The sequence below is a fragment of the Paroedura picta genome, chromosome 5 (assembly GCF_049243985.1).
Source record: "Paroedura picta isolate Pp20150507F chromosome 5, Ppicta_v3.0, whole genome shotgun sequence".
Classification (NCBI taxonomy): domain Eukaryota; kingdom Metazoa; phylum Chordata; class Lepidosauria; order Squamata; family Gekkonidae; genus Paroedura; species Paroedura picta.
The window spans coordinates 42,488,088-42,503,692 of record NC_135373.1 but is presented as its reverse complement, the minus strand read 5'-3'; the positions used below and the strand labels follow the sequence as shown (position 1 = coordinate 42,503,692).

At 46.9% G+C, this 15,605-nt stretch overlaps 1 long non-coding RNA gene across 1 annotated transcript; it reads left to right on the top strand.

Moving 5' to 3' along the window:
- The first annotated feature begins 10,328 nt into the window (after window positions 1-10,328).
- On the top strand, window positions 10,329-13,671 carry LOC143839035 (uncharacterized). Its single transcript, XR_013231541.1, has 3 exons — window positions 10,329-10,365; window positions 12,812-12,877; window positions 13,093-13,671. It is a non-coding gene; the product is annotated as an uncharacterized LOC143839035 (long non-coding RNA).
- Window positions 13,672-15,605: the final 1,934 nt, after the last annotated feature.

The window sequence follows — 15,605 nt, the reverse complement described above, 5'->3', positions numbered from 1 at the left end:
AAGTGGGTTTCCGGATGCACCATGAAGAACTCTGTGAGTTTATAATGTCAAGACCAGATTCGCTGAAAGCAGCAAGAAGCCAAGATAAATATTGTTTTAATTCCCCAAAGCAGAGAGCAGTATAACCATGACAGATTCTCTTGTTTTGTTCATTTGTTCATCGTGTACTGTTTGCTTGGGCTTTTTGTTCTGATTGTTGAATGATTAAATTATTTTACCTTAAAGATTGTTGTAATTTTTGCACTGGAACAAGGTCTAAAAGACTACAAATAATGTAAAGTGGGGAAAAGGTGGGCGTGGGAAGTGATATAAGGTAGTTATTTAAATTTGAATTTTGGAAGAAGGAAGTTATTTCAGAGGAAGAGGTGGGTTTGCAGGTATGCCCCAGAAGTGACATCACAGGAAGGGGTGGGGGTTTGGTGAAATGCGCTGGAAGTGGCACCATTGGAAGGGGTGGCGCTTGGGAAATGACATCACTTGCTAAGCACCACCCCAAAGTCTCTGGGTATTTCCAAGGTCGGACCTGGTCCATTTAGCTAAGTAAGGCTTATAAGTTTAAAAGTTATCAGTAGTTAAAGGTTATGGTAATTGTAACTATGTGGATTCAGTTGACCAAGTCTATTGGAATCTAGGCCTTGCCACAGCCTGCAGCCTTTTGAAAGTAAGAAAGGGGGACATTTGTAATACCAAATAACATTTTCCCAAGGTTCCCCCCCCTTTTATTTTCATTTTGCAAATTGAATCTGAAACTCTCATTAAGAAATCTTTAAATCTGATTGAAGGGCATGGGAATGTTCACTTGAACTTTGACTTCATTAAGCAATTAGTTTTGGGGGGCTTTTTTGGGTAACAAAATTAATGTTTAAGTAATGAAGCCAAAGCTGTATTTAATTAGCTCATTAAGCAATCAAACTAATCAAATAAGATTTTTTAAAAACTTCATTAACTTATTGGGTCAAAGGTGCCACGTGACAGCTGCCAGCCAATGGAAAGTGACGGAATAAGATAGTCGGCAAAGATGCAATATTCACTAATGAGTTAAGTGATATCAGATCCTTTGGGAATAATCTAATGGTCTGCACTGCATGGTTTGCTCACAAATTGTGCAGTCCACATCTCACTGAATTAAAACAAAATCTGCCTGAGGATATTAATAGGCCTGGATAGCACCCAACGTTTATCGAATCATAAGGCTGGAAGGAATCCAGTGGACCATCTCATTCAGGATCCTCCAGAGAGAGAATTTGCTATACCTTAAAGCTTCTTCGACAGATGTGTGCACAATCTGCTTTTGAACACCTCCGAGGAAGTTAATTTCACAACCACCCTTGGGAGCCCGCTTGGAGCCGAAATGCTTGAAAAGCCGGACGAGACTTTTAAGAAAAATATTGCATGTCACAATCCTTTCTGGATTGGAGGATTTCAAGGCCAGGAGGATTGCAAATCTGAATGCTCCTCCTATATGAAAGTGCATCAACTCCAGAAAAGCTAGCTTCCCAAGGGTCTACGCTGATCTCTTCTAAGAGCCCTAGATTTCTATGTGCAATATTTTTTTTACATTAATCTAAAGTGACATATTTCTTTGTTCAATCATGTGTTTTTATCTATAGTGAGACTTATGCCCTGAGACTGAAGTCAGGCTACAGAATTTGAAAACAAATGTCCATGCCCCTATCTGGTGGAATGAGCTTCCAGAAGAGCTTAGGACCTTGTTGGAGTTATCACAGTTCCACAGGGCCTGCAAGATGGAGCTCTTCCACCAGGCATTTGATTGAGGCGGAGATGAAGAACATCAGCTGGACCCCTCCTCTGAACATCTGATTCTTGAAATTTGGTGGAATCTGAATTGAAACAGCTTAGTACCCTATTGAATACCCCGGTCTATGGCATGGACATGATGGCCCATTGAGTTGTCAGGAGGGGGAAGGGTAGGTGGGGGTATTGCTGGGGGTACTACTGATATAGACCACCATGAGACAGCTGGTCTGGGAGTGGTTGTCAACAGATACGATAAATCAAATCAAAATCAAATGTGTGTAATAACGCTGATCGTACTGCACAGTGCTACTTGAAAACGCACCATAAACAGGCTTGAGTGACTCAAAACAGTCAAACTGTTGGACAGAATCAAATAACAAATAGTCTGCCTGCTCCCAACCGGCAAGCAGAATGTGAGCCTCGCTGGTGAGTGTCCGAGCCCCCATGATATATATGCCATGTTAGCCTTGAGATTAAAATGTCTATGGCCTCTTGTGACTCTCAACAAGACGCAAGCTGTACACTGGAATAATTGCATTAAAAATCGGCCGACTATATCAAGGACAGGAGGGCCTCCTAAGCAAGGATGGGGAGAAAATGTGTGCGATATAGCACAAGCATGACTGCAAAGATGTAGACAGCAATAATGGCTAATTAAACAGCCTGATCACTCCGATAATAAGGTGCGGTGCTTGGGGAAGAACATTTTTTAAAAAAAAACTAGAAACTCTTGGAAGCTGTACTGTTTGTTCATTTGCAATTCCAAAGGCTCTGGGATTGTGGGGGAGAGCCAAGGATAAACAATCCTAAACAGCTGTACTTTAAATTACTGTTGTCTGAGGAATGGCTCATGGGAGGCCGAAACAGTGCTGTTTTCAAATGTGGTGAGCTTTCCTCTTAATTTATTATACATTCATATTCCAATAGTCCCGTTCCTCCATTAATAAATCTATGTACAGATTGTATGATTTAGGAAGACGGTAACCGGAGGTAACTGGTTTGCAAACTCCTTCCTGAAGCAATTTAGTAGAGAGACAGCCATCCACTTCCCCTTCTATCTCCAGAAGGAAAAGGTCCTAGAGATTTTAATGGCCTGGAACATTCATGGCGCAGATGGTTGAGCAGGTAAACCCCTTCTCCTATCATGCATAGGGAGAAATTAGATGTTGTCTGATCTGGTCTGGGACTCCAAATGCACACAAATATACACCCCAATCTCCCTGCCTATGATGAACAATAATCTATCAATATCCTTCCTTTCCCACCCCCCCACCATGCCTACACCTTACATCCTCTGTCTTGGCACTGCTTGACAGCCAAGCCAGCAAAAGGGAACTGAGCTGTCAGCAATGATGGACAACGTTTATCCATGCATGATTCCAGGTGGAATACCCCTCCTAACCCTTGGCGGAAACATCCATCAGCCAGGTGTTGTGCACTCCTTGTGCCAAGATGAGGTGTACATGCGGGTGTACGGATGATGTTGTGGAGATCATGGAGAACTCTCAAAACACATATGCCAGGGCTTATTTATTTATGTAAATTCTCTTCTCCCCTATCTGCATAATTAAAAGGGAAACTTGGAACCTCACAACGATACGTGATTAGAATTTGTGCAAGCAGGGCCCAGTGCTACGGCACACCTGTGCATTTCCCTTGCGTGCATGTGCACAGACGGTTCGTTGCTTGGAGTCCCATTCTGTGACATTTAGAGCATAGAAAGAGCAAGCAAAAACTCTGTGACAGCAGTAGACTAGAAATGGGTTCTCATACAGTTAATTTCAATTCATTTTTGCTTGACTTTGCTTCCAATATTCTTTTAGAATTGCACATTTCTCCTCCTGGAAAGGCACAGTCTGCATCTGGTTGCATTTTCTTTCTTTCTTTCTTTCTTTCTTTCTTTCTTTCTTTCTTTCTTTCTTTCTTTCTTTCTTTCTTTCTTTCTTTCTTTCTTTCTTTCTTTCTTTCTTTCTTTCTTTCTTAAAAAATGCTCTTACATACACTTTATCAATCACAGACGTTTATACACTTGTGCCATAACAGCCTCCCACTCACACAGAGGCCTGTGCTTAAATTTCTCACATTCAAATACAGCTGAAGAACACCCCAGTCCGGAACAGAGTTACACCCTTGTGACTCAAGAGAAGGCTGTAACTCTGCCTTTCAGAGTACCACCCCCCTGCCCCCTCCCCGCCCCGGGTGACACACGCTTGCACAGTGCAAAAGTGATTGTTCTGTTCCTTCGTGGTTTTGAAATTTGCTGAATCTCTTACATTCCAGTAATCAGAATCACCTCCGGGGAAATGACTAAGAAAACCCCGGCATGGAAATGGGCCTCCTCATTCATTAATTTGACCACAGCTGCCTCAAACGCTTTGCTTGAATTTCAAATTCCTTCATCAGCGTTTGGAGGGGAAGGGAATTTGAAATTAGCCCCCGATCTAGTTTCAGGCTTATGGTCTTAACCTCCCGCCCCCACATTTTCTTCAATTCTGATCGTCCATTCATGGCTTCATCTACAGGGGTGGTACAAACTAAGTTACCAACTCCAGCTTGGGAAATTCGAGGAGATTTGGGGGTAAAACCTATTCAACGTTGAGAGGAAGGGAGCTCAAGCAGGGATGTCATGCCAGAGAGTCTCCACCCAAGGAGGGCTGCCCACACTGGGTTGGAAGTAGCTGGAGACCTTAGGAGTGAAGAGGGGAAGGGAGTGGGTATGATTTGGGGTGGGGAGGGACCTCAATGCTCTGGGGTCCACCCACCAAAGCAGCTGTTTTATCCAGGAGAAATGATCTCAAACTTGAGGCTTCATTCATTCTAGCTGGATCATCAAAAGACGGCAGGAGGCTGGCAGGAACGAGGGGAGAGACAGCAGTCAGAAGGAAGGCAGATGATGGGAGACAGCAGGAGCCTACCTGGTCACTGGCCACATGCAGCGGGCCAGGCACAGAGTGCTGGAACTGACAGGAGAGCCTGAGCATGCATCTGAGAGAGAAGGTAGCCAGCTGAACAGTGTCAAAGACTGAGAAGAGGTTTGGTCTTCCTGGCACCCCGGAAGATGGCACAGCCTCCACCAATGCAAGTCAAAGGGATGATGGTGTTACAGAGAGATACATTAAGGGAGAGGGAGTGAAAAAAAGGTTGGCCAAGGAGGAACCTACAGGACAAACCAATGTTAAAGGTTCAATACCAGTCTGAAGCTTTGGTGAAGAAAAATACCAGGGCAGAGTCTGCACTTACTTTTTTATTCCATTGTCAATCCTGTTGAATTCAGATCGCTTTGAACTCGGGTCTTCCTCTCCCCCCCAACTCCCCATTGAAACAGGAAAGTCTTCTGCACATGGTTAGGGTAGTTCAGAAGGGGGGTGGGGGAGCCGAGTCTCTTTCTTTCATTTCTTGAAGGGGGGGGGGAGAGAGAAGCCTGGCAGGGAGCCTCTTTCTTTTCTTGGAGGGGGGGGGGAGAAGATCGAAAAAGGCAGAGGAGGGAGGAAAAATCCAGGACCAACAGAAGTTGAGAGAAATTAGGGGCTTCTCCTTTAAGGCAAGCTTTTCACATGACCAGTTGTGGCCTATCAGAGGTTCTCTACCAGGGAGCTTGGTTTCCCAATCCGGATTTCAATATTGAGCATTAAAAGCACTCCAAGATATCGCGCAATAAAGGTAGGGTCACTCCGGAACAATCCTTCTTGCTGCAGATGGAAAATTTAAATTGCCCAAAATCCAAACGGAAATCGCATTCTGTGTAGAGGGCAGGGACTGAATCGACCTGTGGTTGGAATAAAAGCTCCGTGCAGTTTACACCCAGGCCAGGGAGAAGGCCAGGAATGCTTGTCCCGGAAAAGCTGGTTTTCTACCTGAGTTTGCCTCTCAATCCGGTCTCCAGGGAGGAAAGAGGAAGCTCTGTGTGTGAAAGGATTGTGAGTGTTGCTCTTGTGTAGAGGGAAAGGTCAGTCAGTCAGGTGTGCAGCCTACATCTGTATAGGAAGCTCACAGCCAGCCGCATTTAATTCATCCCAGCAAGAGATCCTCTTTGCGATGCTAGTCACACGGCAGGCTTGCCTTCAGATTCTGGGTGGCCTGGTTCTGACAGGATCCTGTGAGAGAGAGAGGATGGCAAAGGAAACCCCTGTAGGCCAGTGCCTTCTACTTGCATTGCTGCTGGCCACTGCCAGCCGCTTGGGAACGATGAGGGGTGTCTTTTGTAACAGAATTATGGATGAAAAGGATTTCTCCTCATGCTTTGCTTCTCACCAAGGACTTGAATTCAGATCTCTTGGATCTAAGTTAGGGATAATTTTCAGTTTCTCATCCCTACTACTTCGGTTCTCCAATCTTCATTTTGATTGCGGATTTCTCTTTTTGTGCATCAGGTCCAGGACTTCGCCTCAGTTCCACACTCCTGAAGTTCCTCCATAAAAAACAGGCACAGTCTTCCTCCATATCTGAACCTCAAATCGTTCAAATTCAATATGAACCATCAGCATTCAAGCATCTATAAATCAGCATTTATATGTGCCTTCCTGCCTATCCACCCACCCGTCCATCCGTCTGTCCGTCCGTCTGTCTGTCTGTCTATCATATACTGTCTGTATAAATAGCATAAACACTGGCTATAAAATCCTCACAACTGACATACACAAAAGCAACACATCCAAAAAACTGACCTCAGAAAGCTGAACACGAACGATTGGCACAAATATGAATGAATGTACTGCAAAAATGAAATCTGCCTATTCTTACTTAGAATCATAGTGTTGGAAGGGACCTCCAGAGCCATTGAGTCCAACCGCCTGCACAATGCAGGCACTCACAACTACCTGCCCACCTATAGGGACTCCAATTTCATGCCCAAATGATCCCTCCCCACCAAAAATCTCCAGAATCCAGCCTGGCCTGGAGGAAATTCACCTACCATCCTACAGTGGCAATTGTCAATTCCCTGGGTATACAAGGAAAGGCCACAAGAGACAAACACTGTCACATCCCTCCCTGCCCACCTACTCACAATCTGCCTAAGATCGTAAAACCAGCATTTCTTGAATGTTATTTAATTTATATGGCCACTAAAAGTCAGAAACAACTTGACAGCACTTAACAGACACACACACACACTTAAATGTAGCTTTCTCACCGGATGACAGCATGTGATGGTGGTTCAGATGTTTTCCTCTTTAAAAGGCCAACATTTCATATTTTGAGAAGCCCAGCACCAATTCATTGGTCACCACTTGCAAGGGCAGGAAACTGGGACTGGGAGGATGCGACATCCCTTTCCAAGGTTATTATTCACAAGCATAACCAGGGTTATTGCAGGAGGCAAGGAAGCAGGAACATGTTCTGCAAGGATTGTCATTTCTTGGCAGAACTTCAGTCCATGTTCTCACCACTTGGTGGGCACTGAGGGTTGCCAGCTCTGGGTTGGGAAATACCTGGAGACTTTGGGGATGGAGCCAGGATTGAGCAGGATATGAGAAGGGGAGGGTTCTCAGTGGAGTAAAATGCTATGAAGTTTACCCTCCAAAGCAGCCATTTTCTCCGGGGGGACTGATCTCTGTTGCCTGGAGATGAGCTGTAAAATTGGGGCATCCCCAGATCCCACCTGGGGACTGGCATCCCTACAGGCATCTCTCTAGCATTGGGTCTGAAATGAGTTAGAAATGAAAACAGCAGAAAGGAACACAGAATGCAGCCGCTGTGAATGAAGTACAAGCAGCGATCACGGCAGAGCGGAAGCTTAGGGGACAGAGGAAAGGAATCATCATGATTCCTTTGCAAACACATGAGCTCTCTAACCAATTTGTCAAGGAAGAGCATCCCTGGGAAGCCTTGTTTGGGTTCCTTCATCTTCTGAAGTAGCGCAGGTGTCTACTAGGGTGCAAGCATATGCATGCAAACAAATCAATTTCCTTCATAATTTTCTGAATTAAAACTGGTGGCAGGCTGGGCTCTGAGCCCCAAGAATGTTTCCTTGTATAATAAAAAGCAAGAATAAAACCCAGCCTTCCTCAAAGGAGCCTAGTCCCTTGTTTTCTACATAAATTCTAGCTCTGTTTGCATTCTGATCGGAAGGACGCAAGGCCAAACACCAATGACTCATGCAGAGATGCACAAAACAGCCTCAGTTGAGGATAATTTGGATCAGGAATGATCCAGCATATCTGGATCAGGAATGACGGAATGATCTAGGCCCTGATAATAGGACGATGAGATGCAAGCAAGGCCAAAGTAGCCAAGCATCCAGAGACACAACAGACACCCTCTTTTATGGATGGACTGTTTGGGCACAGATGAATTCATGGCTTTCTTCTGGTTTACTTGCTGCTCTTCTATAGAACAGAGGCATGCCTTGACACCTGACACCTGAACAGTCAGAAGGGGCCTTTTTAGAAAGCCTTTGGCACGGGTATGGCTTGTGAGAGTTTCCCTTTTACCTCTGCAAAGTCAAGTGGAGCTGCACAGTCCAAGGTTTGCTGTCCTCTTGACTTGTCAAGCCGCGCTTGCTGGGAAGCGAACATGACAAGGGGAGAGAAATGAAAGGCAGGGCGCAGAGTGCTAACGAAGGTGACAGCAATTAAGCCGGCCCTCTGTTAGCAACCACAGGGTGACGGGAGAGTGCTAATTAAGGAGGGACTCATTATTTTGTGGACTGAGAGAGACCTAAGTCATGATGAAGAATGAGGAATTATGATTGTGTCGGGGGTGACAAAAAAGGTTATCGTTCCGTTCGATGAACTGAAGTCACACCCTGACTTTGTTGTGCTTGGTTCTTCTGACGGGAAGATAAAACAGGGAAGTTTTCCACTGCCAGGGTGCCCATTATGGTGGGCAACTTCTTGCCCAGCTTCTAACTTCCGGCTGCTGCTGCTGCTGCTGGAAGTGACATCACAGCATCTTGCAATATCCTAGGGTCATTTCTGCACTGGGAACTTTGTTGCCCCAGCTCCTGTGTAGGAGCACAAATCTGGGATGGACGAGGTGCACCGGGCCAAATACTCCTCCAGGTGGGAGCAGGAAGAGGTGGGGCAACTTGCCACGGCTCAGACTCCAGCCTGCAACCCAGTGTGGAGCCTCCAGCATGGAACTGATGTAGGGATTTCCAAAATCTCTGTGGTAAAAACTAGAGATTTTGAAACTTCAGAGGGTTGCCTGACACCAATATAGAAAAGACGAGAGAGAAGAGCTGTTTTTTTATACCCCACTTTTCCCTACCCAGAGGAGTTCCAAAGCAGCTTACAAATACTTTCCCCCTCCTTTCCCCACAATAGACACCCTGTGAGGTAGGTGGGGCTAAGAGAGCTCTAAGAGAACTGCTCTGCAAGAACACCTCTGAGACAACTGTGACTGTCCTAAGGTCACCTGGTTCTCCAGATTAGAGTCCATTGCTCTTAACCAGTATGCCACGCTGGCTCCATAGCCATAGCACCCCCGCCAATGCTCTAGTGAGTGTCCAGTGGGGGGCTGGTGACACTATATCTAAAGGTTAAGTTCCTCGCAGAAAAGGGATGATTTTTATAACCATAAATAACTAGGACTGCAAACTTTGATTGGTGCACCTCAAACACCTTTCATAGCAGACTAAAACTGACCTCTTCCTCCATCACGAACTCCCAGTTTCAGGTTGTGTGTGTGGGACATCAAGTCAAGAAGCAGTGGGCTTTAGGGATGACAGCTTGGTGTTGGGAAAATCCTGAAGACTTGGAGGTTGAACCTGAGTAGGGTTGGCCTTGGGGAAGGACCTAAGCAGGATGTACTTCTGCAAGGTCCACCCTCAAAAGCAACCGTTTTCTTCAGGGGAACTAACCTTTGTAAGTCTAGAGATCAATTGCAATTCTGGGAATTCTGTAGGCCCTACCTGGCGGTTGGCAGCTCTCAGGGCTGGAAATCATGTGGAGATTTTGGGGGAAGAGCCTGGGGAGGGCTGGTTTTGGGAAGGGGATGGAGCTCAGCAGAGATGTGATGCCATAGAGCAGGGATCCTCAACCTGTGGTCTTCCAGATGTTCATGGACTACAATTCCCACGAGCCCCTGCCAGAATTTGCTGGCAGGGGCTCATGGGAATTGTAGTCCATGAACATCTGGAGGGCCACAGGTTGAGGATCCCTGCCATAGAGTCCACCCTCCAAAGTAGCCTTTTTCCGCTCCAGGAACTGATCTTGGTGATTGTGAAATAATGATTCCCCCCCCCCTTCGACTAGACAGCCATTAGGTATAATCTCTAGGAAGAAATTACTGGAGATCCTCAGAGAGTGGCTCTTTGATCCACATTTGACCCTTGTGGCAAGGAGGAGCTCTCTTCTGTGCTGCATCCATCTGGTCTGGAGGGGCAGCCATTGACCATGTACTTGTCTGGAGAGCTGGTGAAAGTTTTAAGCTGCTGGGAAAAGATCTTGCATGTACAGCAAGAAGTTATTTTAGATCCCTTGCTCAGTCTGCTGTTGTGCTAAAAATAGGCCTGTGGACATTTTCTTTTTAATAACTGATGCTGGTAATGATTCCCTGTACCACATAGACCTCCACCATCTCAGAAAAGAGAACTCCCGTTAAAAAGAGAGTTCCAAGGAGAGGGAAGGCAGTTGGCGAACAACTATTCCTCCAGGGGAACACCAGGTAGTAAATTGTCCCCATGGTGGCCAGGCAATGGGCAGTGGGAGACACAGAGGCAAGGTCTCAGGCCTGAGAAGGGAAGCTAGATGTCCTGACAATTCAGGTGATGGTGATGCGTTCCCCCAGAGACACAGAGAGAGATGAGCCTCTCCAAGTGTTAGGAGAAACCTTGAGACTGGACAGGGTGGAGTTGGGCCTGCTGGTTGGAGCAGGCTTGTTCTGCCACAGTCGTCTGGGAATGCAATCTTAGCAACTCTAGATGGTGACCCAAGGACAGAATAACAGTCTGATAGGGCCCTTTTGGCCCTTCAGTCATAAAGTGATTTTTTTGTAGTCTCTTCATAGCAGGCAGGACTGGTTGGGGCTCAGGGAAGAGCCTTCTTGGTAGGCCTGACCACCCCGTAGATTGCTCTGTTCGGGCAGATCCAGCAAGTTCCCTCTCTGCTGTGATTTTTGCAGACAAGCAGGAGACATACTCACTTGGGCTTTTCCTAATGATTGATGCTGCTGCTATTTTTGCCCTTTCCCAACTCTCTTTTAACAAAGTATTTTTTTTTGTATTGGCCATTTTTAATTGCTTTAGCTATTTCATTGATCTTCTGTAAGTTGCTTTGTGTATTGCTTTTAGCAGAAATGCAAATTCATGCAATAAATAACTATATTTAGGCAATGTGATCTGAATAAATTCCTTCTGAAGTCCACGCAGTCTGTTCTTTTAAGTGCTGACCGTCTGTCCTTCTGAAGGCTTGGAACCCTCTCAGCGAATTTGTACCTAAAAGGGGTAATTTGAGATGTTTGCCACAGGCATACTTTTACCCAGGTTGCTCTTAGAATTTGGAATTAAAAGTTCCCTCACCTTGCCCTTAAGTAGGAAGTCATGTAGTGCTAGGGTGGCAAGAATCTTTGTGAGATTAGAGTGCCTGCTAAGGTTTACAAGGGGAAGAAGGGTAGGTTCCCCATGCCCAGACTGGGAAATTTCTGGAGATTTGAGAGAGGAATGGTCCCTTGAGAAGATGCTTCTCAAGAAGGGAAGTATGCCTGTGTAGGTGATCCAATTATTTACAGGAATGTTGTAAACATCATACCACATGTGTTCAACAGATGAACTGACTGTGTTTGCCCAGGAGCTGGATGTCCACTCTGTTCGGCTGTCTAGCAAGGAGTCTGCCTCAAATTAGTGTTGCCAGTCTCCAGGTGGGACCTGGGGATCTCCGAGTCTTACACCTCATCTCTAGATGACATAGATCAGTTCCCCTGGGGAAAATGGCTCCTTTGTAGAGGGAGCCAGCTTCATGTGGTTAAGAGCAGCGGCTTTTAATCTGGTGAGCCCCGCACTCCTCCACTTGCAGTCAGCTGGGTGACCTTGGGCTCATCACTGTCCTGGTAGCAGTCCTGTCATGGCTCTCTCAGCCCCACCTACCTCACAGGGTGTCAGTTATGGGGAGAGGAATGGAAGGAGATTGTAAGCCACTTTGAGACTCCATCTGGAACTGAAAAGCGGGGTATAAAAACAACTCTTCTTCCACTTTGGAGGTTGGATTCCATAGTATTATACTCCACTGAGGTCTTTCCCTACCTAAAATCTGATCCACTTCTGGCCTACCACCAAAGTCTCCAGGTATTTCCTGACCCAGAGCTGGCAACCTTAGGCCTGGCCCAGTCACATGGTGGCCAGCACCAGGGCAGGGTAGGAACTGATGGTGTGGGTAGTTAGGCCCTGGTGGTTGCTGCTGGCATGTCCTCCCCTCTCCCCATCCCCATGGCAACGCCAGAACTGGAGATGAGCTAGAATTCCAGGGGATCCCCAGGTCCCACCTGGGGGCCGTCATCCCTATAACTGGCAGGCAGTTGTTTAACTAAACACATCCTAGAAAGCACTCAGTAAGAAACGCTGTTTCCATTAAATCTTACTCCTGGGTGTTAATCTAAAAGGAGGCCTTAGCAATGCAAACGGATGCCAATCAACTCTAATTGCCAGCATCTTTGGGCCTGCAGTCTTGGGAAATCCAGCTTAGACCATTTTGGCAAGTTGTTGGCAGCCGCTCAGTGCAAATGGAGCAGACCGAGTGATTGACTCAGCTCTGATCACCATTTTCGAACATGGTAAATTGGACAGCTGAGCGTGTTTGTGACGAAATTTACAGATGTCTTAGAATCAATGTGATGTGCTCTCACCTAGGTAAGGATAGTTTCCAGACCCTGGACCAGATGCAGACCTTGAAGGAGCTTCATGTTATCTGGTCCTGGCCCTGCCACATTTTCATTGTGATGTACAGGAAAGGAGCCAATGGTTTGGTTTAGACAAAACATGCAATCAAAACATGCAATCAAATGGTCCATTTGAACTCTGTTTAGCTCCTGAAGCCAGGACTTGGTTCACAGATGGTCATTCCATCCCCACTTTGCCTTCTCAGCCAGTAATATCTCCTTTTGTTCTTCTTGCTCCAAGGAGGAAGAGAAAAACCGAGACCGGTTGCTTTGAAGAGGAAGAAAGCGAGCTTCAGCAAATACGCAGGTGCGTTTCATGGTGCCCATGCACCCCGGGTCAGGGATCACTGGTCTAGAAGATAGAATGACTTGATTTCACCCTTGCATTAAGTAAAATACAGGCTGGCTGCTCCTGCCTTTGTATCAAGCTAGGCTTGATTTTGCTGAGGAAGCCAGCCTGTGCCGAGCCTTCTCCCAGTGCTACAGTAGCCTTTTGATTTATAACCCATTCTTTCTGTGCAGGCTTGGGCCAGGCACGGATGACATCCCTTTTAGGTTCCGGATTGTTCTTCCAAGTCTACAGTGAAGGCGACGAGACAAACTGCGGCGGGCCATACCTGCCTGTTGAAGCATCGGGGGTGATCTCTTCACACAGGGTGGTTTTGCCGAAAAACTGCCCATGCCACTCACCTGCTATTGCTTGAGATTGAACAAAGCACTGATCCACCAGAGTCATTTGATCTCATTACTAGCCTGCCCGCCCCCAGTCAACCCCCGCCCCATCCCCTAGTGAGTCACATTAGCTGGAAACACTGGCTCCACTGGAGGAAGGTCACGCTCCCAATCCTCAAGCAGCGGGGCATAGCTGAGCAACTGTGGTGGGGAACGTGGAATGATTCTAATCACTGGAGACATGTTGTCATTCTGAGCCATTTGTGGACCCCCTGCGCAGAAGGTCTAAATTCTATCCTGGCCTTTCAAACAAGGAGTCAAGTCCAGGGAGGAATTCCCACTGGTTTGAGCTCGACTCCTCTTTCTAAGAAGTGTCTGGGTGGCGCCGGTGGTCAGCTCAAGCCATTTTGCAATAAATAAGATGTGATGCCCCCAATTTTGACATGAATCCCGGTCCCTTCTAGATCATTGCTTAGTGGAGAGGAGACACTGCCATTCTCTATGCCAACACAAGGTGGCAGCGGAGGTACATCGAGAGAAGTTTCCGGACATGTCCTTCCCTCCTCTGAACAATTTCGGTAGAGTCAGGATGACAGCGCAGAAAATGCCTTTGCGCAAGAAAGACTCACTGCTTAGATTCATGCCCTTTTCAAGGAGGGCCTCTTTCTGACTTATAATGTGTCCTTGCATTGTTGATTATGGTTGTGAGGCGGTCCAAAATTGCCCGGTAGTCTGCAGTAGCAGTTTATCTTAGTAGCACATACAGCACATGATATGGGGACTGTGGTTCCCGGAGGTCCCGCGAGGTGCCTTCCTTCTCCCCGCTGGATGAGCACGATTAGGTGCCAGAGCCATGTGCCATGACCCCCACACCTGAATTGCACATGGCATGGTCCACTTGGCCCCCGGTTACCCATTGGCGCTAACTTCCCACTAACTTCCTGCCTGCTCTGACATTGGGGCATCGTGCTTGTGTGTCCCCTCAAGCTTCGAGAAACGTTTTCAGCAAAGTAAAGGTGTTTTCTGCTTCCAAAGTTCCAGCTATTTCGGGGAGGAGGTCCCTGTAGTACTAGGGCCAGTTGTGCTCTGCTAGGGCCCTACGAATCCTTAAACTGGCTCTGGTGCTATGGGCCCCACAGATCCTTAAACTGGGCTTCATTGTTTGGTCCCGGGGTAGTCAACCTCTGGTCCTCCAGATGTTCATGGGCTACAATTCCCATGAGCCCCTGCCAGCAAACACTGACAGGGGCTCATGGGAGTTGTAGTCCATGGACTTATGGAGGACCACAGGTTGACTACCCCGGGACCAGAAGACAGACTCTGATTCTGTTTGAAACAGAAGCCACCACACAGGGACTGGTAAGAATACTTGGCAAAAAGCAAATTTGCAAAAGACCTTAGCCCGGCATACAAATTAATCAGTAGACGGCCTCACAATAACGGGGCTCTGCGTTGTCTAAAGGGAACGGGGAGCCGTTTTCCGGATGAAGCCTTCCATCCTTTCTCTCACTGGCTCTTGGGTAGCTTTCCTCCCTCTGTTTCCAAAAGCTAAGCTAATGGGATCTCTCTGATTACACCTTAATATAATACACAACACATTCCCAAATTAGAGTTCTCATAAAGCAAATGAGTTTGATGGAGAAAGCATTTGTGAGCACACTGCATTAAGGCTGTCACAGCGAGCGGCAGGCAGGGAAATGTTCGCCGTTAACGGGAAAATGTCTTCCAGTAGGAGCGGTAATCGGTGAATGGCAGCTGAGCTCGACACGGGCCTCAATGGGAGGACGGCGGTCCAAAGCAGCAGGGTTGCTCTCGAGCAAGGCCCCCTTATCCGCTCCTCTTTCCAAATTCTCTTGGATGTTTGTAGGGAAAGGCAACAGCTCCAGAAACAGGGCTTCTCATGTGGCAAAGATGCTCCTCCACTGGCTTGGGCACCGTCTGGGTCTCCTTGACCTGCCACCTCTGGATCATCTAAACACCACTCCCCAGTACAGCTGTGCGATAACAGCTCTAATAAAACTGTGGCTAGTCCAAGTTCACCCAGCTGGCTGCATGTGAGGAATCAAACCAGCCAGTTTGGTGTAGTGCTTAGGAGTACAGACTTCTAATCTCGTGAGCCAGGTTCGATTCTGCACTCCCCCACATGCAGCCAGCTGGGTGACCTTGGGCTCACCATGGCGCTGATAAAGTTGAAGGCAACTGTGAGCAGTTTTGAGACTCCTTCAGGTAGAGAAAAGCAGCATATAAGAACCAACTCTTCTTCTTCTTCTTCTTCTTCTTCTACTTCTTCTTCTTCTTCTTCTTCTTCTTCTCCTTCTCCTTCTCCTTCTCCTTCTCCTCCTCCTCTTCCTCCTCCTCCTCCT